General features: G+C 38.4%; 1 protein-coding gene across 6 annotated transcripts in view; it reads left to right on the top strand.

Moving 5' to 3' along the window:
- RASSF8 (Ras association domain family member 8) overlaps positions 1–25,076 on the top strand; it is an 88,821-nt gene that overhangs the window by 41,004 nt on the left and 22,741 nt on the right. For all 6 annotated transcript variants that reach the window (XM_083822124.1, XM_083822123.1, XM_083822128.1 and 3 more), the window contains one exon: positions 4,433–4,531. The gene's annotated coding sequence lies outside the window, so the exon portion shown is untranslated. The remainder of the gene's footprint in view (positions 1–4,432; positions 4,532–25,076) is intronic.

The raw sequence follows: 25,076 nt of genomic DNA, 5'->3' as shown, positions 1-25,076 counted from the left end.
TTAGTGAGACTTCAAGGGAAGATGCTGCTGTGCTATCTGATTGTGGCAGGGTAGTTTTTTTTCTTGCTAGGAGCCAAACAGCAATCCCAGGTTTAGTTTTTACATAGGTCATTATATAGCTGCTGAAGGATAAGTTTTGATTAACAGTGCTGAGAAGATAATTGAGACCATATGACGCAGATGTGGTGCAAGGCTTCCCTAGCTTGCAGCACCCTGTCTTCCTCAGTGCTCTCTGGAAAATAAATGTACCTTTCACCACTACTTCAAGGCATTTAACAATCCAGCTATACTTCTATATGGTGGTGTATCTTCTTAGATTGTGACCTTCAGGCTAATAATTTATAGTTGTAGGTTCCATGCAATGTCAGTGGTCTTTCAGAATTGTCATTACCTTGATAGAAACATAAATTAATATCATGATTCTCCAATCACCCTTAGAACTGACCAGAATGTTCTGACCTTGTTAAAACTACAGATGTCTGCTTGCCAGTAACGACTCAGGTTTGAGATTCCTATTTCCATATATTTTTCCTCTAGGGCTAATTGCTACTCAGTTTCAACAAAGACAGAAAAGACGTTCGTTTTAAAGATTTCCTGTTGTAGTCAAGGGTGCTGCTTTCCTGTATTTAAACAAAAAAGACTTTTGAAAAGCCAGCTTGGTTCCTTTTTTAATGTCATTTCTCCATAAGGTTTCTTTCACTGTCATAAACTGCTTCTTGTTTCTCCTGAACTTCCTTTCAATGGGATTACTTGGGTTCACATGAATTGGGACATAGTTTACTGAACAATGACTGAAACTATAGAACATGTGTTGGGAGTAAAAGAAAAAAGTTTTAAGGTCAGAAAGGATTGTTATCTGCCAATTCTATTTTCCTTTCACATGAGTGGATGTTTCATGGTTGCTTTAGAAATGTGTGACTGAAAGAGATCACCTGAATTTGAAAGTAATTTATTTTTCTTAGCAATCCTCTTTCCACACTGCAGACTGCTGTGTAATAAAAGTTTAGTCCAGGAAGTTTTGGAAAAACTTCAGTGGGAAACAGATCCTCAGAACAGGCATTCTACAATTTCATGTTCTCTGAAGAGGCGACCAACATGTCAACCTTTCTTCAGTTTGCATGTGCCACTTTTTTGGTAATGCAGTCATATATTCAGTTGATGAATTAATTGTTGTTTTGTTCTCACTTCTTCCATCATCACTACAAAACCTCTTTCCCTCTGCTGGGTAGGCTGCAAGGTGTGATGCAAATAGTTGCTTTGGGTAGACAGGGGTAACAGACTCCATGTGTGTCTCAGTGACATCTGAGAATACAAAAAATGGTCTGTTTAAAAACCATTGCAAGCAAAGAAAATTAGGTCTTTGTTTCCTCTATCATCTTTTCTGTGCTTTTGAATTCTCAGCCTCTTATCTTCTTTGAGCTTATTGATTGAGAGGTAGAAAGGGAATGTTTTACCATATTTTTACCTTACGTACCCGCCCAACAGTGTATGTATGTATTTATGAACAGAATTTCACCCTGCAGCAGCTTGAGGCTGGCATACTCCTCATCCTCAAACCTGAGCAGAGTCTCAAGTCTGAACTTGCTTCAGTATGGTGAAGCAAAGAGCCTCCTTAGTTTTTTTTAAATCTCTCTTCTCCCCTCCTACAAGAGCTAGAAATCTTACTCTTTTTATGCTTCCTTCCTACCACTGAGTTCCTTGCATATGCAGTGTCTATTTCCTCCTGATCTGAGAATAACGTGGTCACCCACGTGATTTTACCAACTTAGAGACACCCAACAGCCTGTTGAAATTGGTCATCATGGTTCACATTGCTAAGAAATCTGGCCTCTTGTGAAGTCCTAAACTGTGGCATCTCTTATCAAAAGATACTCCTGTCAACTGCTTGTTGGTCTACTGGTATTTGCATGCATGCATCTCCTTAGTACCTTGTAGGAATAAAAAAGACTTTTAATGCCTCTCATCATACCTGTTTATGTTGACTTTAAATAAATTGATTCCTGACCCAGTATGCTAGGGAGCCCTGGCAGCAATTTATATTGGATCCCTGCTATTAGAATCAATGAGGCTGGACCCTTTTCATGTTGGTGTGACTGACATCTCTCTCTTTCTGTGTTTTTCTGCATTTTTAATGAATCAGGATCTCCTACAAGTAAGAACTGGAGTTAAGGCTCCAATCTACAAGGCTGCAGTGTGAAAACAAAGAAAACTCTAGTACTTTTCTTGGAACTTCAATAGACCCCCTTTTTTTCTAACCAAAATACATAAAACGTCTCTCCTAAAATGTCTGGATTGATGAAGGGAAGAAAGTCTTTTCCTCCAACAGTAGCTTGATTAATGGATTTATTGTTTGTACAGATTTTGTCAGGAAGCCATATGGCTTGAGGAAAACAAAGAGGAAGTGGCTGATGTTGAGAATCTGATTTAATAGGGGTCTCTAAGGACAGAATGTGGCTCTTATTCTTACTCCTTCCCACTCAGTTTGTAAAGTGGTCTAAGAAGAGCTTTAGTGCTTCAGTGGAGCTAAAGATAGTACATCCTGAGTGGAAGTATTGGACCCTGCTGCTGGATCTGTATCACTGCAACTCGACTCTCAGGGTAAAAATTCACTGTCCTTTTCCTTTTATGTTAAGTGTGCTGGAGTACTTTGCAAGGAACAAAATTTGTTCTTCTGGTATCTTGGCAGTTGATCAGTTTGAGATTGATGAAGATAACTTTATCATCTTGAAGCTGAGGTCTCTTTTTGGGATGCGTTGCTATTTCTTTCCTTCCCACTCCTTTCTATCCTTTCTACTCTTCCACCAGCAAAATTCAAGCGTATGTCTCTGGATTTGCTGAGTAGCAGTCTGTGTCTTACAGCTGGGTTTATTTTCCTAATCCAACGTGTGTGTGGAGTTTGATAAGTAACTGAGGCTCAAACGGTAATGATTTAACCTGATGTTATGGGTGAGATGAATGTCCAGTATTACCTGTGACTGTTTGACTCTCGTTTTGACTACTTGGTGAATAAATCTGAATAGAGAATCCAAAGTAATATTCCATAATGTAACTGCTAGCAACTATGTTAAGGATGTTTAACATGCTCTTCCGTGTGTGAAAGTACAGCTGCTGAGTAAGAAGTAAAAAAAACCTATATGAACCATTAATAATTGTTAGTGAATCCACAGCCTGGAAAGCCAAAACATCACTTGACAAAAACATATGTGACCATTCAGAATTTAATGAGAATTGCTTTGTGACTGAAAGATAAGTGTTCAGGCTGTGGTGGCGAAAATAACTGTATACGTGGCTTAAGTCTCTGGAGATCCTGAACATCCTATTCTGAAATTTTTGGCCATAATGTTAAAAGTAGCTACTCTCATAAGGCTTCAGTGCATAACGATTGTGGTCTAGCATTTTACAACATGCCAGTCCTTCCTTTCTAGATCTTTGAGATTTTTCTTGTCATAAGTGGCCAGAAAACGTGCTTACGCTGGAGTTGCTGCTTATTGAATCTTAACGTATAGCCCTGGCAGGTATTAGGGAGAAAACAGTTTGCCTTGACAAAATTCAGTGATGCCAGCAGAAGAGGAGAGACTAGAAGACTAGAGGAAAGTTTTACTGCTTTAGAGCTGTTCTTTTACACTGCTGTCAAAGTGAAGCTCTCATTTGGTGTTCAGCATAACAGATACATTCAGTTGAAGTATTATTCAGAAAGCCTTTGACAAAGGTTTAAAAATAAACACTTCTCACATGTTCTCCTTGCTATGACATAGTATTAGGCAATGTTTGTAGGTCTGCCACAATGATGCTATTAAGCATCATTGTAGTAAGCATCCCTTCCAAGCTGATTAATATTAGTCTTAGTCAGCTGTTTGGGATTTGTTACCCTTTGCCTAGTTTGACTCTTTATGTATGCATTGGCTGTGATTTACTACTACAAGGGAGTCAGGGTATGCAGATCTAGAGCACTTGGAGGTTTTAGCATCTGGAAGACCTCCAATTTGAGAATTATTTCCCTTAAAAAGCAAATTAGAAAAGAAGATTATTTCACAATCTCCTAAATTTACAATTTAGCAGTGGCAGATGCTCGTGACTACCTAGTGCAGTGCTTAGTATTTCATAATGTTCTGGAAAGCTCATGAAATGCTGTTTACCACATTTAGTTATTTATAGCAGGAAGATGTCACCTGGTATAAGATATAGCAAATTAAGTGCAGTATTCTGCATTTCTTTTAAACTATTTGAAAAATGAAATTCTGCTTGCATGTAGGTGGCTATTATGTTCCTATATATGTTTCACACCTATTTCTTGTATGTCTACAGGTGCTAGGTGAGTGCTGGTTTTCCAAAGCATTAAAGGGAAGAGGAGGGAAAAGGGGGGGAAATATGATTTCACTCTCAAGATAGTTTTTCTAATTTATGACAATGTTTCTTTTTTCTTTTCCCCCAGCAACTGGCCTCGTCAGTAGATTTGGCACTTATGCCTGGAGTAGCCGACTGCACTAAGCCCGCTGCATAATCAGACATTCCCATCTATCTTCATCTGCAGGTAAAAAGTTGTGACAAATTTCAGACACGAGTTTTACTCCTCCCTCTTGAAAGTGCTTGTACATAAAGCATACCAAGAACCCTAGAGTTTAAAGAATTTCCTAAGTGCATGTGTATACAGACATCACTTCCCACTTTCTTCCTAAGGTTAGAAATCTGAGCAAGCTCTCAGCTCCTGTTCTGTGAAATGTTTGCTTTCTCAAAAAGGTTGTGTTCTGGAGCATGCCTTTCAGAATGCATTGGTATTATTTTTCATACTGCTTTTAGTTTCTAGTCCTCTGTTCTATGGTGTAATTAAGTTGGTGAAGCAAGCAGGGAAAATGCATTCTTGTAATGTGTTCTGCAGTCTGTGAACGGAACAGAGTTAAATATATCTCTGCATTTGTTGTATTATTGAATAAATTCCTTTCAGTGGGGCAAGTCTGTGGCTAGATGCCAAATGGCTAGTGTCACTCCTTTATTTGTCACTTTGAAATGAGCTGTGCAAGCTATGCTCTTTTAAATGATTTTATTGACCAGAACAGGAGGTATGTACCTGCAAAATATTCATCAAGATGGTGCTTGCCCATCTTCACGAGGGGAGGCTTAATTATGTACCTTCACTTATTTTGAATAAATCATTTTTTTCTTTATAAGGATCACTAGTATAGTATTTTTGTGACTTCATACAAAGGGACAGTTGCTAGTATGTGGTTTATTAAAACACTTCTCTGCTGAAACCATGGAGTCAAATAGATTTTTGTACTTTTAAAAAAAACCACACTTTTTTCAGTGTAAAAAAAAAATCAAATGTAACATTAAGAGTTACATTAATATGTAACATTAAAAAATCAAAAAGTAACATTATACCCTTATAAAATTCTGTATTTCACACAATTTGGATAGTCTGCAGTCTGGTTCCCTCACTTCAGAACATAGAAGAATTGGATAATGTTTAGAGGAGAATGGCAAAAATGATGAAAGACGTGAGCAATTTTAGTAAGCTAGGATTTTTCAGTCCAAAAGAAAGACAGCTTAATGCAGGGGAATAGGAAGGAAGCCTACAAGTTGTGAATGAGACTAAGGCAAATGGGACTTACTTTATTCACTCTTGCAGCACAAGAACCAGTGGTCATCCTACAAAGCAGCTAATAAGAACCTAGCTAAGAACAAACACAAAGCAGGTAGCTCTGTGTAATTCCTTGCCACAAAGCCATGGAGGCTGAATAACAGAAGATAAATCCAGTTGAGGCTAATAAATACAAGTCACACTTGAAAGTCCTGGAGCTGGGACCAGCTGGAAGCCAATGGAGGAGAACTGTAAAGCATTCTTGCAGCCTTTTGTTCTTCTCTAGGCATTTACCATGACTTCTTGTTCCCCTTATTTTTACTGGTTAGAAACTTTTAATTTCCAATACAGTAGTTGTATTCTAGCTTGCTGGGTCAAGGTTGTTGCCACAATAGCGTCAGTCAGGGCTGCAGAGTCCTTGCTCGATGTTCCTCCAAAGGGACATTACCGTTCTCACTTTTTCTTCATGTACATCATGTAAGAAGGCTCTTTCTTGTGCTTAATAAGCAATAAAAACGTTAGTGTTTGAATGAGAATTCAAACTTCACTTGTATCCTCCAGCTGTGAGTAACTGCTGAGTGTTTTGTGGCTTGCATTGTGCAGAAGCACATGAAGCAGATGTCTGACTCTCCTGAGCTAAGAGATACGTCTGCTGGCTGGACTCAAAAATCCTGGGTGTGGTCCCCTCCAGATCCATCTTCCTGCCATGTAATCAGGGTGGAATTTTGTTTTCATCTGAGTGCCCTGAGTCATGAATCAGAAAATACCTCTTTCATTGATATCTGGTAATTTTTCCTCCTCTGCTCCCATCTGTGCTACTAGTATCTACTGAAAGAAATGAATAGGTGGGACAAGTTCCCAGGTGCTGTCTAAAAGGAGCTCTGGTTCAGAGAGAGCTTCTTCTCTAATGTTCCAGGCAGTTCTTGTTAAGGTGAGAAATAATCTCAAAGGAAATGTCACATCTCATTTTCATCGCTTCTCTTGTGCATTTCAACATATTGTGCATACACCTCTCATGCTGTCTCTCATGCTTTTGGATGGAGTCAGTACAGGGAAAAAAATGAGATTGCTTTCACAATGTTATCACTGGGATCCTTGAATTTTGCTGCATTCTTTGGATTACAAGAAATGATTTTCATCTCTGCTGTCTCTATTCCCCTGCCACTCCAGAGTTGAATACCACACAATGTACCTCTTGTTCCCTTGCTATCTGTTTTGCAGCTTTTTAATGACCTTGTGCTTGTTCATACTAGTGAGATAGCACAGCTGAAGTTGAAGATACTGTGGTGTGTGCATCTATTTCCTTCATTTTCCTTACTTTTTCACATTTATATTATGTGTAACTTCTTGCTTTCTTGTTAAAGGGTGATATTTTTTTCTTTCCCCTTCTTGTCCTATGTAAATTTGTTGTAATGTAAAACTCAGATCTTGTGTCCAGATTTACAGAGTCAGAGAATCATCTAGGTTGGAAGAGACCTCCAAGATCACCTAGTCCAACCTCTGACCTAACACTAACAAGTCCTCCACTAAACCATATCACTAAGCTCTACATCTAAACGTCTTTTAAAGACCTCCAGGGATGGTGACTCAACCACTTCCCTGGGCAGCCCATTCCAATGCCTAACAACCCTTTCGGTAAAGAAGTTCTTCCAAATATCCAACCTATACCTCCCCTGGCACAACTTTAGCCCATTCCCCCTTGTCCTGTCACCAGGCACGTGAGAGAACAGACCAAAACATTCGTAACACCTGTACTTCAAGCTTCTTGAATGCATTTCAAGTTGAATGTTATGACTCTTTCTGAGGAAATGCACTGATCTTATATTTAAATATATTTTTTCTCAATATTTTCAGAACTGGGACTCATTATTTTCTTGCCAACCTTGGGCAGACTGGAAATAGAATGTAAGCGGAGAGAGTATGTCTGGAAACAAGGGCAGAAGTATTGATAATAAATGATGGGGAGGGTGGTGTGTGGAAATGCCACATACGTGTAGAGACAGGAAAGCCTAACTTTTACACTTCAGAGATGTTTGATTCCTTCTTTACTATCTGGGACATGGGATGCTGAATCCAAGCCCTTGGTGGTGCAGGCAAACTATTTCATCTTTCCATTCATGAATTAAGTGAGCTTTGGCTGGGTTTGCATCCTCTCACTGCTGTGCTTGCTGGCTAGGCTTTTTCTGTAGAACAGTGAAAAGAAATGGGATCATGCATTTCTTGTGGATTCTGACTTCAAATTTTATTAAGTTAGCCTGGCTAACATTTTTGAGATCATCATTTGATTTTCATTGATATATTGGTCACTAGGATCTTCTGCAATGCTGTTTCCTTTGTAGTAGGAAGACATAGAGGGGCCTTGTGATCAGCTTTTTATGATAAGTGGTCACTAAACATTTGAGAGGAAAAAATATGTGCATACTACTCTTTACAACTTTGAGCTAACAACAGCTTTTCCACTTGATGTTTGCACAGCAATTACTGAAAATGTAGTTTTCCCATCTGGCAAATGCAAACATAGTATTAATGTTTGCACTAATTGCAATGCACATTTGTCATTTCTCTGGCAAGAAGGAAATGTTACTTTTGGAGGTATGTCAGTCTGATATAATCTTCTTTCTTCTTTTCCATTAAAGATCAGCAATTCTGCATATTGCTTTCTACAGAAGATAGCTTCAGAAAGTTTAAGAATTCTATGCTTTAAGGAAACCAAGTTTACCTTTGAATTTAGGTGTGTAAAGGGTTTAGTAAATTGATATCATGAAGAAGAAAAAATAGCAGTCGAATGGAGTCCATCCCATTAGTCAAATCTGCATAAATCTCACTATTATCTTCAAGTTAAACAGATAATTCATCACTTGATAGGGAGAGAAACATGGATGCCTTTTTCACTCCACTTGTAAGTCTAGCTTTGTGCTTTTAATTTTAAATTCTATTTATATAACCTTTCAAAAGTCTGAAAAGATTTCTAATTGATGTCTTAAAGCTTCTTCAGGAAGCTGTAGAACCATACCTCTTGTCACAGAGCTGATCAAGTCTGACATCTGTCATTTGTAACAGGATTATTATACTTTGGACAAAGCATCTCTTTGAATTCTATAACTAACACACACAGACTAAAAGCCCGTGTGCTTTCAAAAAAAAGTTAAGATTCCAGATTTCTTCTAAAAGCAAATATTCCGTGGTTGTATAGGGCTTGGTGCTGGGGAGGAATTATTGTCAGAGTGGTCTTTTCCAGTTCAACAGCAAAGTTCTTTCTGAAATGAGGAAAAAAGAGTTAGTGTGGTTTTTTTTCCTCTACTGCTTTTGTGAACAAAACCTAACTTTTCAACTTTTTGTTTGATCCACAGGCTTTCCCATCAATTTGGATTATTAGTAAGGAAGGTGAAGGGAAGGGTTAGACTGCCAGAAGTCATTGCATTATACTCTAATAAATCAGCACACTTCTAAATAAGGTTCAAGCCTCTCCCTTACCAGAAGGCATTTGAATCGACATTTCTGCCACAGCCAGCCTACAGGATTTTCTAACCTGAATCTCCTCAATTTGGTACACTGAGACAGCTTGCTTCTTTGACTGTTTCTTTGAGAGATCCCTGGGGTTCAAGTCTCCACAGCAGTCAAACCCTTAGTTGTGTGCATGAAGTGAGAGGGTGTCTGGAACTGTTTTCCTCTATCTTGTAGCCTGACGATTAGCACTATTTCTTGGGGCATGGGAGATCCTCATCCTTGTTTTCCTCGATAAAGATGTCTTAAACCAGGGTGTTGGCAAAGGAGTGATATATGTACTTGTGCACTTTCAGTAGTTCATTAAGGAAAACTATGTAGTTTTAGCATAATTACTTGATCTGAAATCAGAACATAGTTTGGGAGGATTATAATTTTGATTTAGTTCTTCTCCAATTTGGAGAAAGGTTATATTTTTGAAGATGTTTCTTGTCAGATACTTGCTCTCAAGAGGCACTATGTGTTTGATTAATTTTCTTATGAAACCATTAGTATGTACAAAGCTAAGCATGTGTTCAAGCCTCCTTAGGCTTGGGGCCTTGTCTTTGTTTTCATGAGTGGAAAATATGATCTTGTAAACCACATTTGTCTTCATAGATTATTTGGTAAACATTGGGAAGTAATGTCTAAGGGAATGAGGAAATCCAAAGAATGGCTTGAACAGATTCATCTTTTCAGTGCTCTTTCCACGCACAGAAATACAAATTGGTTCGGCATGGGCAGAGGAAGGAAACAGCTCCTGATGCATGGAGAATCCCCAGTGTTGGTGCCCAGGCTGCTGGTTGCGCTCCATTATTTATTTGTGTGAAGGTTGCTGCTCTGCACATCAGTACCAGTAACTGTAGAAACACCTGTTAAGACTGGGGCTTTTCCAGTGGAAATTGTACTAGCAAATTAACTCTGTGCCAAGCCGACAGTGACTGATGACTCTAATGGTAGACAAAGAGCTAAATCCAAGTAAATATTCTAAGAGAAAGTAAGTGAATTTTAAGATACATTTATCTCCAGCCTTTTCAAATTGTCTACCAAGGGAGGTGTAAAGAGAGAATACAAACATCTTTTTTTTTCCTGTTACTGTTCAAAAATGACATGGTTTAAAAGACTGTGTATAATAGCATTTTAGCATAGGACTACCCTTCACCCTCATTTTTAGTGTTCCTGTTGCAAAACCCTGGGGCACGGGAGAGTTGTATTTATACATGAATGTGTTCTATTGTGATATCCAAGAACCTTACTTGCAGAGTGCAAACTCCAAAACTGTTATACTAATTCAGTAATAATGCCAGTAGTTTGCTGTTATTAGTAAAAAGATAGCTATCTTATTCTGGAGCATGCTAGGATGATACATGCTTAATTTTATTCATGCAGCTTTTGATATAAGTGGTGAAAAGAGTCAATAAAAAATAGCTGCTATGTGTATGCCCATTCATCTTCCCTATGCCAGGAAAAAGATAGAGGTTATTCAGGAAGTGATATTTCTAGAAACCCATTTATCCAAACAGGAAGATAAATAATTAATGACTGCAGATGAACAGGGTTTTCAATAAATGGGAAGAATAGTAACTGTATGGCGGTGTTCATTTGTGGGTTGGTCAGCATTTTTTTCTCTGAAAACAATGTTCTTCTCATATTCATAACTTACTTTAGAAACTCAAGACTTCAGAAATGCATTTGATTTCAACAGGCTCAGGCAGGATCAGATAGCTGTAATAGTACTTGAAGGGAAAATTCTGGTAGTGCACTTCCTGTAACACAAACAAATAAATTGCTTTGATTATTAGCTCTGGTCAAATAATTATACAAACATGGAAAGACTTGCATCTGAAATAGATACAGTCAGGAAGCTGAAATTTGGTGTTCTGTTGAGGGTCCTGTAAATGTAAAGATGACACTTATTTCCAATCTTTGAGTATTTCCAAGTCTATCTAAAATAGATTGAAGAAGCTTGCTAGACTTTAAGTATAGAAACAAAGGCTTTATTCAAACAACCTAGTGTAGCAATTGATACGTCCTTGGCATTTCAGTGTAACCAGTGATGCGATTTTTTTATTTTTGGTTTTTGTATTCTTTCAGGTCAGAGTTCTTGGAAAAGTAATAGCAATTGTCTGGTTTGGGGACTGGGGAATGATGCAGGCAGTGGCTTGTTTTCCAGCTAGCTGTAAAAATTGTGCAGCGTGTGTGGCCTGTGCTACATCTCCCCTCCACAACTGCACTCTCCATCCCTTTCTTTGAAATTAAAGTCATGGCATACAAGTGAATACAAGAACCATTAGCTATATTATCTATGGCTCTTAGTTTAAGCTTGTGGTGTGGGCTTGGTTCCCTACTCATGCCCTCTTTAAACCTGTATAGTTTTTGTGACCTCAGTATGTGAGCGCTATTAATTGTAACACATTGCTCATCCTTCTGTTGCTGAAACTAATGTAGCAGTCCATGCCTAAAGCACTATAGATTACTTTCCACTATGTCATATGTTAGTGATGCACCTGTGGATTTGGTCTAGCCAAGTCTTGAAAACCTACAAGGCTGGAAGTTTTCACAACCAGCCTGGATAGCCTGATGGCTCCAGAGCTGCCCTACTGTCCTTGAAAGAAGTTTTTCCTAATGTCCACTTTGAATCGCCATGCTGTCCTTTGTATTCAAAGCTCTTTGAGTGCTGGTTGGAGTGCTCAGTTCTCTCACTCCCGTGTTCTGGGATAGTTAATAATTTCTAACTTCCAAATAAAACCTTTTATTTTTTAAACAAAAATATTTCTTTCATCAAAGATTAACGGTAGTACTTGACATATTTTTGTCTTTGGAGCTGAAGTACATTATAGTTTCATCCCTGAAACATAGCTCTGAAAAATATGAAACTTAAATGTGAGTGCAGTGAACCCCTTGGAAAAAAAAAAAGTAACAAGTAGCAGTAGTTTCCACCTTATGGCTTTTGGTGTGCAATAGGGGAAAACATAGATTTATGTCCATAATATATGAAAATTTTCATTTTCAGTTCCATAGTGGCTATTACATATCTTATCTTACATGCAGTTGGTGCAAAATTAATGGTTGAACTGGAAAGAGAACTTTATCTAGAAAATACAGGTAGTAATGTAGTTCTACAATGGAATCTCAAAATATGTATCAAAAATAGATACAGAATTAGTGAAGTCACCACCTTCTTTCCTTCCTCAGTGCCAGTAACATGTTATGAAAGTGCTTTGTACTTAAAGACAAAGAGCTTCTAAAACTGCATGGAAAGGGACCTGCATTTCATAGTGTATCATAAGTGGTTTACTGTAAACATAAGTCAGTGATTCTAAATTGAATTCACACCATTCTGACATCTGAAACCAAATGTAATGAAATTCAGTTTCATAAAAAGAACTGAAGAGTAATGGGAGGGAGGGGGGATGACAGCCCACAAACAAGAACCCCAATGTGCAGTGAGTCAGATAGACTTGGATTTTGTGATTCTGGTTAAGTCTTGGTAATTCTTTCCCTTATTTCCATTCCTTTTCCTTTCTAGCAAGTTTTTTCCCCCTCCTAGCTCATATCTGAGATATGCATAGTTCTTATGTAAAATATGCTCATGAGCTGCAGTAGATCCCTTTGCAGGGAGTTAAAGGGATACAAAGGCATGTGCAAACGTTATCATAACCTTTTCACAGGTATGTCATAAACACTTTAGCTGCCAAGTTTGCACAAAAATTTAGGAATATTGAGGTGATGTGTTTATTAGCCAATTGGATGGGGTATCCACTAACATGAAAGTTTGTGGGAATGCACGAGATGTGTTTTTTTTTTCTTAATAAAATAAAGTATCAGCAGTTCTTAAGGTTTTCTAAAACTGCCACCTGCCTTTCTGTATGAAACCACAGAGGTACTCTGTAGGTTAAGCTGTGCATATGTCTTGATATGCTTGGGCCAGTGGTTCTGATGCTGAATTCTCTGGTTCCAAGCTAGGATTTAACTGCTGCAGTGCTCCCTTAGCAGTTCTATTTGGCTTTCATGATGTTCATTTCACTATTTAACAAAACTTTCTTGTTTCTCAGTACTTCATTGCACCCTCTGCTCTAGCTGACATCTGACTTTTTGCCTACTTGGACTGATTCCTCTATTAAGTGAGAGGAGGGTTGTGCTTGTTCAACAGTTTAAACGATAAACTCCATTGGCAGTGATTTATGCTAAACTGAATTTAAATTGAGTTAGTTTCCTGTGCTTAATTAAGCTTTACATTTTTTTTGTTTGTTTTGTTTTGTTTTTTTAATGCTTCACTTTGTGTTTAGCTTTCTCTTGCTTCAATGAGCAAATACCTGAGCATAATCAGTCCTTACAGCCTGTTAGCTGATTTTTGTGTTCTTTCAGGAGTTGCACAGGGGATCTGGAGTGTGGGGTCTGGGGTCTTTTGAGTTCCAACACTAGCTAAATATTGAGACTGTAGCCTGACTTCTATAGTCTCTGCTCAGGTATTGCCCTAGCCCAATTTAAGGATCCCAGTGCCTGACATTGGAATTTCACTGCTGCAGTTGTAGCCCCTTTCCACATATTTTTGCAGTGAGCTGGCACTAATGCCACAGCATATAAGTGGGCTAAGGAAGTTTTGTGCAGATCTCTTAAGTTCTTTGTTAACAGAAAGTTCTGCATGTTGTACTATTTCAAAAGTTTTAGGGTGAATCCATTTGTCTTTCAGGGAGTGTGGAAATAACATTGTCCTGTGATAGGCTCCACCCTTTGAGACAATGAGTGCTTTCCACCACTGTGTGTGGGCCAAGGCAACATCCTTGGCACTTCTCTCTCTGAGACAACTTCAAGGTTAAAACTAACCATAGATTAGATAACTAGGGTTGGGCTTCAAGGTGAAGTATGATTTCATAAAGGGCAACTTGACCTCTGCAAGCAATTCTAAAAATAAAAAAAAATATAAAAAAATCTCTGGTGTCTGAACACTATCTACCAATTATATTGTCCTGCACTGTTGTGCCAGGAGATACTTGTCGTCTTATCTTGCAACATCACAAGAAGTATCAGCAGAAGCAAGAAATCTTAAGAGTTATCTGTTAGTGTAACAGGACTGATGGTTTAGCTGTTCTGACTGCTCCTTGGATATGGAAGTCAGACTTTAGTAACCAATTTTGGTGATTATTTGTACATTCAGTCTTACTTGATTCATGACTTAAAAAGTTGTTTCAGGTAAGAAAGATTGACTGTTTAACTCCCTGGTTAATATGTTTATGTTTATATTAACCAACCCATATATGTTGACACTCAAGTAAAAATTAGAGCAATTTATGGTGAAGGAAACTTCTGGGAACTGCCTAGATGATCCAGGACTTCTCAAGTGTGTCCTAAAATGTAGGTGATGTGCTGTTTTGCTTTGGAGTGTGGTTTCTTCAAAACTTGCTGTCCCTGAGGTATATTGAAAAACCAAAAATATAAAAGATTGTCAATGAATTAGCTTTTCAATTTTAATGCAAAGATGTGTCTGTCTTCAGGCTTCCTTTCCTCCCCTAGGTTAGTGCTTTCAGAATGTTAAATGGCTGGATTTTTTTATATAAAGTTAAATATAAGCTTTTTTTTTTCTTCTGTTACTGAGTAGCTCATGTAGGGATATACATCTGGTCCTGTTTTAGTCACTGTTGGTCTTCTAATGTGTTTTAAAGAGATGACTTTTTTGTTTCACACTCTGTTCACCTAGTGATACTGTACTGGAGGCCCTGACATATGCTTTCCTCCCTGTGCTTTGGCAAGTGTATGCTGTTAGCTTCTGTAACTTGTAATTTTTGCTGCCAGGACTGTGTATGCATTTATATGAAAGGATTTTTTTTCCAAACTGTGTAAACAGTATTAAGAACTGAAAATCGTTCCATACCATGACAATGCCTTTAATTATGAGGCTTATAGAGTTGAAATCCTTCTTGCTTCTTCTGCAGTCTCAGGTACATTACTTATTTGGCTTCATAACAACTCGACAAGAGGAGTAAGATGTGCTTTCATCTAATATAGATACTTACCTAAAGTGAAAGATGGGGTTTGAGGCACTTCAAACAAAGGAAAGTCTAGAACTAGAACCCTGTCTAAGCAACTCTTCCTCATCCTTGGGTCCAATATTTAAATATAGGGTCCTTGAGAAAGGCTTCGAGCTGTGAATGTGTTTTATGTAGAGCAGCTTCCCACCTCACCAAACCTGACTTGAGGGGACTAAATGCAAGAGAGACGTGTTGGCAAGCACATCCATCTCTGGGGTGTTTGGCACTCTGACACGGTGACTATCCCTCAATATTTACCTCCCTCCTTTTGCTATGTTGTGTAGAGCTCTGGCCTTCAGGTGTTAACGAAGTCTGTTCTAGGAGCCCAGAAATTGTGTAGCAGTGTCTAGTGTGTCTATAAAGAAGTCTTGCTCTTGGCCTGTCTTTACCAGAAAATATAGATAGCCCTGTAGAGTTGCTTCCAGTTTTGTCATTCCTTTCTGTCTTCAGTACTGCTTTGTGAAGCTTTCACATCTGTTCTGGAAGCTGAAGTACTATCAACTTCAGTTTCATTTCAAGCTTGAAAATGTGCTGCTCAGATATCTGTTCTGACAATGTTATTCTAAATAATATATTTAAAAGTGATCATGCAGCAGTGTATTTGTGTTTTGATTCAAAGTTGAGAGCTCATACCCCCATTTGCTTTTGTATTTATAACTTAATGTTTGAGGGGTGATGGCATGTGGAAGAAAGCATGAGAACTCAAGCAAGGCTGGTATCTGATCTCTTTTCCTGCAGGTTTTCTTAGTGTGTTTATACTTCAGAGTATGTTTTGACAGAGTGCAGCAGTTATTGTGCAGACGAAAGTGGATTACAATATTGTTTGTTTAGGATTCAGAAGCCTCTTGTCAGCAAAGCGCAGGATATACCACATGGTGACTGCACATGGAAACAGTATGACCCCAGGGCTAGCTGTGGAATTCAGATAGTGATACTATTCTCTAGCCTTTTTATTTCTCTGGCAACAGGCATGAGATTGTATGAGTATAGCTTGATGCAATAGTTGATTTGCATTAATGTTTTGGAAGCACAGATTTCAGTAATAGCTTGGAAGTATTGTACTGCCTGGATATACCTAGTTATTAAAGCAATACTAAAGCAAGCATCTTACTGAATTTGAAAGCTCTGAAGTTTTGTTAGTCCTGTCTAAATGTTTCAGCTTTTACTGTATTTAGGATCCCAGTGAGCTTTTATAAGCACGAGGACTGTGAATAATTGAACAAGGATGGCTTCAGTTTCAAAGTTGTTTTTAATTAAAGGCTTTCCCTTCTGTGGACTACTCCCACGTAGAGGATTGGAAACTCCTAAGTTTCCATGCACAGAATTTTTCTTTATTCCCTGGGGAGGACATAAGGGGCAACAGATTTGACCACCTACAAAAGATGTAGATGTTGCAGGGAAAGCAACTGCTTCCTCTCTAGACAAATTGGCTGGGAATGAAAATAAGAGTTGAAAGTTTTGATTGTACTTTCCTTCTTGCAATCCATGTGCAGCATGACCTCATTTTACAGAAAAATCCAGACTGCTACTATTATTGACTATGCTGGTTGCATACACACAGATTTTTAAGTGCTTGAGAATTGTTAGGCGATGATAGCAATGGTGCCAGGACAAAGTTTAAGCTGGTCAGTTTGCCAAAGACGGAATTGCACTTGAATTCAGGTTATGGTGAAAACACTAAAGGTAATCTTACTGTGACCTGTAGGTCGGGGAATCTGTTATTCTCTTACCAATATCAGTATGCAGACTGTGGACAGCATACCTGAGAGTGTCTTCTAGGGGTTCAGGGACAGGCTGGGATCTGCCTTGCAGGCCTGCCTCTTCCTGTGCCTTCCCTTCAGAGACATGCAGCTGTATCTCTGCAGAACACAGCTGTTTCTGAAGGGTAGTACCTCTTCAAGGGACTTAAACTGGGATACCTTTTTGTGCACAACGTACTACTTACATGAGAGCATTCCACTCTAAATTGATAAAGATTTGAGTAATCAAGTTCTCCTGGTTTTGAGTGGATACAGATATGCTGAGAAGCGCTATTGTGAAATGCAGTGAACTGCCTCTGCAAATTCTGTTACGGTACCCAATTTGTCATATTTTGTTTCTACCAGATAACTATTACAACTGCTGCAACCTTTCTAATATGTTCCACATATAGCATACAGGAGGCTTCAGTGTAAAGTTAATCATAATGACCACATGTTGCCTGTACCTCTATCAGGCTGCAGGACGTGTTTTCAAAAATTATATTACTTTATTCTGCTATTGTGGAGGTTGGTCACCTCTGTCCATGCCAATGGTTGCATTGTTTATACAATAATACAGTAAAAGGAGAAAAAAAGAGAAGAAAAGAAGGGGGAAGGTTGCAGGAAAAGGGAGAGGATGATGAAGGCTTAAATCAACATTGGTTCTAGGGCCTGTTCTTTGTATTGCAGTCATTTTGTGAGGAGGTATGGTGAAACTCGAAGCTGTTTCTATAATTGAGATGAGGAAAAGAGAGCAAAGCAGGAGGGGAGGGTTCTTTAGATGACTAAATTGTAGGAGGCTCCTTGGAAAACTTGAAGTTCACTCAACGAAAATAATTAACACAAAATTTGGTTTGCCCTTGGAATGAAAATATGGAGTGAAAACTTTAAGCAAATAAAAACAGAAGGAGGAGAACTTAGCAAATAGGATTAAAATTTCAAGTCACTGGAGTACATCTGTTTTGGGCCGCTTAATTTGATGTGTTTGAAGTGATTGAAATTACAGAGGCTGAGGCCTCAGCGCTTCCTGGAAATTGAAGTCCCTTGAACGCATAAAACAGAAACATGAAGTATATGAATAATCTTAAGTTAATTCCCATTAGCCATAGGACCTTATTGTCACCTTCACAGTAATGCTGTTAGATGTCCCAGAGACTTGAACTTTTTTTTTTTAAGCTGACATACATTATATACTTATAATGCAAAACTGATTCATGCTCTCTTTCTATTTTGCACATAAAAAATAAAAAGAAAACTGTGCTAAAGATGTCCAAACCACAGAGTGTTTACCCACAGAAGTGGGTACAATATTTGAAGTTTTGTAAGAAAGAGAAGTGGAAATTCAAAATGGGCTATTTGGATCTTCTGATTTACTTATTTTCTTTGCTTCAGAAAATAAAAGCAAACTAGACTTAGCACTTCTGATGCTTAGGAAGCCAAAGTACACAAACACTTCAGCTCTTGTCACTGTTGTTTTGTTTAACTTGAACTGTTGTTTTTCGAGTTCTGGATGTTCCTTAGTCCCAGTGCCTCGCATCCAAGGCGTTTCATAATTAAATTCAGACACACATGGTGAAGATTCACCATACCAGGAGGAATGATGATAAAATTCCTTCTGGTGGGACAAGTGTATTCCCAAAAGGCGAGACTGAGTTGCCAGTCCTCTGACTGCTTTCCAGAAGCTCTGCAGGCAAATCACTGCTTGTCTTGTCCTACCAGAAAGTACAGCCAAGGTGTGCGTAGGCACACCAGGAATCCACGGGGATGAGTAGAATAAAAGATGGGTTAGAATGAAAAGCAGTGGGGTCACCACCACTTGTTGCTCCTTTGTGTTTTGGCAGGAACTGGGGAGAATTAGGTTAAGGGAGAATTTGAAGGATCATAATGAGGAGATTCAGCCAGTAATTTGATGAAGTTTCTCTTTTATGTGAGTGTTTAAGACACGTCTTGCAAATGAACTATGAAGCAAAGTACACTTCACTTGGAAATAGTATGAGAAACAAGAAGGGTGGAGAAAAGTTTGGAAGGGTTTCCTGAATGAAAATAAGTAGATTGCAATACTAGAAGAAGAGGAGAGCTACTTCACCCTCCCTGCTTTTGCCAAGTCTGCTGACTACAGAAAACTGTCCTGACATCATTCTGGGCAAATGTGTAAATGGACAAGATGAGTTCGCCGAGGGGGCAGAGGGAAGGAATACACAGTCTTTAAAATGTGAAAAAGCCTGTAGCTGCATGGCCTATAATGTAAGGCTGTATTTTAGAAAGAAGAGACAAAATGTTGGCAGTATTTGAAAATATGGCAGAGAAGTGATAAATGGAGAGTGGTGCTGGCTTGCAAATTCTTGCAACAGAGAAGGAAGGTAAGAAAAGGAATGTGAAAATATCACTTTCCTGCTATATTGAACTAACATCCATTTTTCTCTTGGCATAACGGTTTGTGGCTTTTGTTTAGTTGCTGTAAATTTTTTGGCATAGACTCTTGTCTTTCCTGAACAGCTATGTCGGGTTTGTGAACAGCAATGAATACTGTACGTGATCTTTGTAGGACTGCTTCTCAAAGGGAAGCATATATAGTGGTGTTACTCGTCTCTACACTTCTTGCCCTTCCTGGTGAGCTTTGGGCCTCTAAGTCAGTGTTAGACAAATTTACAAAGAATTAATGGTTTAGAAGGTATGAAGCTTGTAACGGTTTCCCTAAAATCAACTGAATAGAGATGAGCTTTGCAAGTGTACTCGCATCCTGAGGTAACATTACAGTTCTTTAGCTGTTTTGAGACAACGTGGCCAGTTGGCCAAAGCAATGTAGATGGCCTGGAGCTGGCTGTACCACTACCACAACACTGAGAGGACTAGGGAAATTAAGTCAATGCAGTTAAAAGGATTTTAGTCCATAAGCTATTGCTGTATATACTAGGATTACCTCAGATTTTGCCCTAATAAATAAAATTACTCAAACTCACAGTTGATTGGAGAGGAGAAATATATAAGTGATAAGCTGAGTCCTATAAATAAAGAACAGAAGAAGCAAAGAAGTTTTTGAGTTTGGGGAAATAAAGAAATAAGCATAGCTAAGTATAAATTTTCAGAAAGGGGCTCCCTCCTTCATCTCCCTCCCTGCCCTTAATTGTCCTAGCTATGTAAGGAGTCTTTGCAGAAATATGTTCTGTCTGGCTTCCAGGTTGCCAGGAGAGTTACTTGAAAGTTTTGTAGGTAATGGTTAGTGAATAAGTTAACATCTCTGAATAAAGCTTTGAGGTTACCATCTTCTTAAAGAGTTGTTTTGTTGATTAAGCTGAAAATGCCTCCCTTATTTCTCTTTCAGGAATTGCATGTAATTACAGCAAGATTTCTTTTCAGTAGTCATGTTGTACATTGGCTTTTAAACCATATTTTTAAATGACTTGTAAAACTTAAGCTAATTCAAATTTAAATAGATATTTTAATTGTAAGATGTACTTTTTTTCTGCATTCATCAGTGCAAGCACTGAAGTGGAGAAATGGCTCATTTGTATGCAATTTTTCCAAAAATGTAGTGGAAGAAAATGTTATATTTTGACCCATATTGAAATGTGGGAAGTGTAGTAAGGTTTCTACATGTTTTATTCTGAGCTTTATGAAATTTTTCCCCAGTTCACTTTTGGAGTCCAAGGAACACTTCGCTTTGACACCTCAGCTGTTACTCAGGGTAGCTTTAGTCAAATGACATACCATAGCAAATGTAGCATGTGTTCTAGACTGAAATGTAAAGAAAAGATTTAGCCTTACAAAAGGCTAAACCTTTTTTTTTAACCAAGGGTTAATCCAGTTCTTGCCAAAATGGAGCACATTACCTCATTGCCTTCAGCGTTAAATATTGGCAATTGTGCATAAATGTCTTCAATCAAACCCTCAACTTGCTTTAAGTGTTTGCAGACAAATGGTAAGGGGAGAGGGAAGTGTGGATGGGTGAGGCAGTGTCTTCCTTGAAACTAACTCGAGAGCGTGACCTATTTTATGTTCTTTGAAGCTGGGGCATCCAGAGGTATAAGGCAGCTTTGAAGTAAGAATACAGCTTACTTCATTGTAGCTTTCATATAAGTATCTCTGCTGCAATGAAATGGCTTGTTTGTTCCTCTACTTTTTGTTTTCTTTCACTCCCACGCAGTATTTAAACCATATAAGAGATGGATAAACGTGACTTCCACTTAACATTGCTGCTATTAATAAAGTTGTTGTTGTCATTTTATCAAATGCACTGTATATTTGATGCTAATGAAGAACAAATACTTATAGGGCTTTGGAAGACATTAGTGTGGTAAATGTATGCCTTTTGACTTGAAACGGTCAATCACGAGATGTTTACTTAATGCATATGGCTTTTCTGAGCTGTTTGTCACAGAATGTAATATATATGCAGTAGTACAGTCTCCTTTGCTAACATATATGGAAAAGGATATCGTCTGCCACAGAATAAAATACATCCCAGCTGCTAACTGTCTTAACCTCTGCAATGCTGCTACCAACAAACAAATCCTTTTGGGGCCTTTTGATGAAAACTGAGCTTTTTCATGGTGTGTCTATTCAGGCCTTCATCTCTATCAGGAGTGTGATTATTTTATACTGATGATTTTGTTAGTAGCTGCAATGCAGAGTGAGGAAAAGGAGTGCTTCATGCAAAACTACCTGCAGATTGTACTCCAGTCCTAATACCAAAACAGATTCAAGGTTGTGATTTAGTGATTAATCCCATTTGAACGTGATTGAGTTGTATCAAAATAAATCCTATCAATTTCAAGAGCTGCAAGCAAGTGCTGTATTGAATGTTGTTGTGACTTACTGGCACATATGCTAACCATAATGCTCTTAAGTTTTAGACTTCTGCTTTGAAATTTTGACTGCTCTGATTTGAGTTCTGTCATTATTTCCAAAATGCCTGTGGGTTTTTGTACCTTGCATCCATGTGGAGTGTAGATTTTTTTTTTTTATATCTAATCTTAGGGAAAGGAGAGCGTTCATTTTAGTGTTGTTCTCGTTTAATAAAGTCAAGTGTGAGTGTGTGAAACTTACTGTTTTAAAAAAAAACAAAACAATATTTTGTTCTTAAAGGTTGCAAAATAGAAAAATCTTTAATAAGCAACCTGGTTAATCAGCTCACCTGCTGGTTTGTGTTCTTTCAAACATTTTTGCGATGGTCTGAAAACATTCAGAAATACAGTTGAGTTGCTCCAAAATAGTAAATCAAGATGCAAGGTATTATAGGCTGTGGTGTTTTTGACAGTATTACTGCTCCAATTATCAATATATATTATCGGCAATGGGTTAGAACTTGGTTTTCTATGAAGACACATGAATTTTAGATGCAAAATGTGATCATGAAGCTTTCTAGCTACCTCATCTCCTGTATCACAGCTTCAACACTGTTTTGTGCTGCAGTTAAATCGTTGCTAAGGGATAATCTAAAGATTCTTCATTTCATTACTTGTAGTCTTGAGCAAGTTTAATGAAGCTAGCTGAGGATATTGGAGGAAGAGCACTGATGCCCTCTTAATAAATTTGGGAGTAGTCTTGGTATACTTATATGTCCTTCAGTTTACTCATTAAAGGTCAACAGGGACAGTGAAGACTTGGATTCAGACTTGCATTGACTGGGGGGGGGGGGAAGAGACAAGCTCTGTTGAGGCTTTTGAGATAGAAAGTCAATTATTTGTTTGTTTTTTTCTAATTGTCTGGGAAAATGATTTTTGGACTTTGGGGGACTTCTAGGCTATCTGGAGGCACAATTTCTAGCACCCATTGTTGCTAGAAACATCCTCTTGTAGTTGAGTTTATATGACCTCACACATCAGCATTGTCTGGACCTGTCACAGACTGTGTATATACATAGGCATAGAGTGCCTTGGATAACACTCGTGGCATCTGGATTTTGGCCTGTTTAGTGCAGTCATGTGTTAGACCATCTTTCTGCCAATCTCATGTGAGGAAATTCCTTGCTGCTGAAACTTTCTCTCAAGCTTGTTCTCAACATTGTCATCTTCATGGTTGTGGGACCTTTGGTTTGTTTGTTTTAAGCAGTGCTTATTATCTCTGAGCACTTTTCTGGTATAGCAAACACATAACACTCCACAAGTGGAAATCTCTTAGTCCCACTAAAAGAATTGGATGCTTCTTCTGTATAAACATTTTCTTTTTCAAGAAAGTTGCATGCTGATTTCAAACCCACAACCTTTTCATTTCTAATAAACCTTTGTGTGCAAAGTATTTATACTTGATACTTTGTCCTGGACCTGCCATGTTCTTGCCTGTTTATTCATGGGAAGCAGCATGTCGCGTAGGGTATTTCTTGTTCATCAGTCCAAGGGAAGAGGCTTTTTAGTAAATGCTAGTTAGCTTGTTTCCAGTAGCCAAATCTATTTGCAGTCATATTCATCTGGAAAATGTTACTTTATTGCTCAGAATTTTTATGGGAGGGAGGATCTGCCAAATGTCTCCCTGGTCACCCTGGGGTAATGTCATGCTCTTCTAGATGTTTATAAGCTCTTTCTGGGTAGCTGAACTCGCTTTTTTGTACTTAATTCATTTTTATTTTTATTTTTTCCCCAGTCAAACCTTGTTTGTACTAACTGTTTTTTACCAACAGCTTCCACCTAGCAAGCTGGGTGGAACTAGCCCCCTGTTTGTCCAGAGCCCCATCTGGTATCACAGTAGTGAAAGGCAAGGAGCACAACTTGGCTGAAGTTCATAGAATGAGAAACAAAGGCAGAAGCAGTCAAACTCTAGGCAATTTTTTGTTTGTAAGTAACTGTGAATGAATGTGTCCTCACTTTTAAGTACACTGCATGCTGATTATTGGGGGAACAGAAATTTACTGAAGTCCTTTGGTCAAAAATCTGCTGTTAATTCCAGTTGCAGGAGAATTTTAACCTTGATTTGAGGAGCATGCTGCCTTCAGATGATGTGAACCTTGCAAAGATTAGAAATGAGGTGAAATCAACATCTTAATTTTAGCTCTCAGGGTTTCTCATGACTTAACACTTACATCAAGGATAGATAGGTTTGGTGAACATCTGCTTGGACAATCTTTTTAAGCAGAAAAGCCCTTTGCACTTTCTCAGTTCTGCCTGTCTTCTGTGAAGTAGCAGCCTTTCTTGTGGTTTGTAAACTAGCTGTGAAGAGGTAGCCAAGTTGTGTGCGTATAATATATACATATGCTGGAGTTTTCTTTCCCTTAGAAAAGTGAACAAATGTCTGAAAGAGCAAGATCTGAGCCAAATAGGACAAAGGAAGAATTTAGGGAAAAATTGCCTAATGCACGGCAAACAACATGACTGAGGAGGTTGCGGGCAAGGTACCCGCTGGGGAGAGAGGCAGGGGAGGCAGTAGCTGAGGGTTGTCCAATTCCAGATGCTCGGTTCCAATCAGAAATACCAGTCACTAGAAAGCTGGTGACTGAAGGATGGGGTGAGAGGGGAAAGCTATGATCAGAGACAGGCTTTGGCTTGTGTGCCTCTCCTCAGTAAATTAGCTTTCCATTCCTGGTCATTGCTAAAACAAGAAGTTACGTGTAAGTTGAACTGATTTTGAACTTACAGTATTGTGAAACCTCAAGTTAGGTGTTTTTTTTCCCCCCACCCTTTCCATTTGCTTTAGAGAAAGAAATTGTATGCTGTTGGAGGTGAGTTATTTTGTCTTCTCTATTGCAAAAGTGTGACGTATGTTTTGGGCACAAGCTTTAGTTTGAAAAATTATTTGGGGCGGTCAAAAGAGACCTCAGTGAAAAGGCAAAGAAGCTATTCATAGTACATGAGTTAACTGTCAGCAAATAAAGAATTGAATATGTAAGAAGGAAAAACAAATGCTAGTAAAGAAGTTTTATGGAGTTATAATTGGGAAGCAGAGAGACACATATGGCCAAAAGATTTTGTTTTTCAGACTTCTCTGTAAACTTTACTGAACAGTCCTAGAAACCAAACTAATCCTAGATGGTCTTTTTGCTGTTTTATAGATTAGCTTTGCTTAGAAACTATAATGAGACCTAGTGATTTCAGCACACAGATTTTAAGTTTCTAAAGTCTCTTCACGTTCCATTTTTTGTGACTGACAGATCTGGGAAAGAATACCAGTAGTATTGTGAGTCACGCTCTCCTTTCCTTCAGACCTACATATTGGTCCCAATCATCTTTCCAACAGAAGGTGATACAGCAAGCTGCTTGTATGGTTTCAAAATTATTGTTTAGTCCATTAAAAGTGTTTGTCCTTTAAGAAAACTAA

Source organism: Anser anser (assembly GCF_964211835.1).
Source record: "Anser anser genome assembly, chromosome: 1".
Taxonomy (NCBI): domain Eukaryota; kingdom Metazoa; phylum Chordata; class Aves; order Anseriformes; family Anatidae; genus Anser; species Anser anser.
This window is presented reverse-complemented; position numbering and strand designations above follow the sequence as displayed.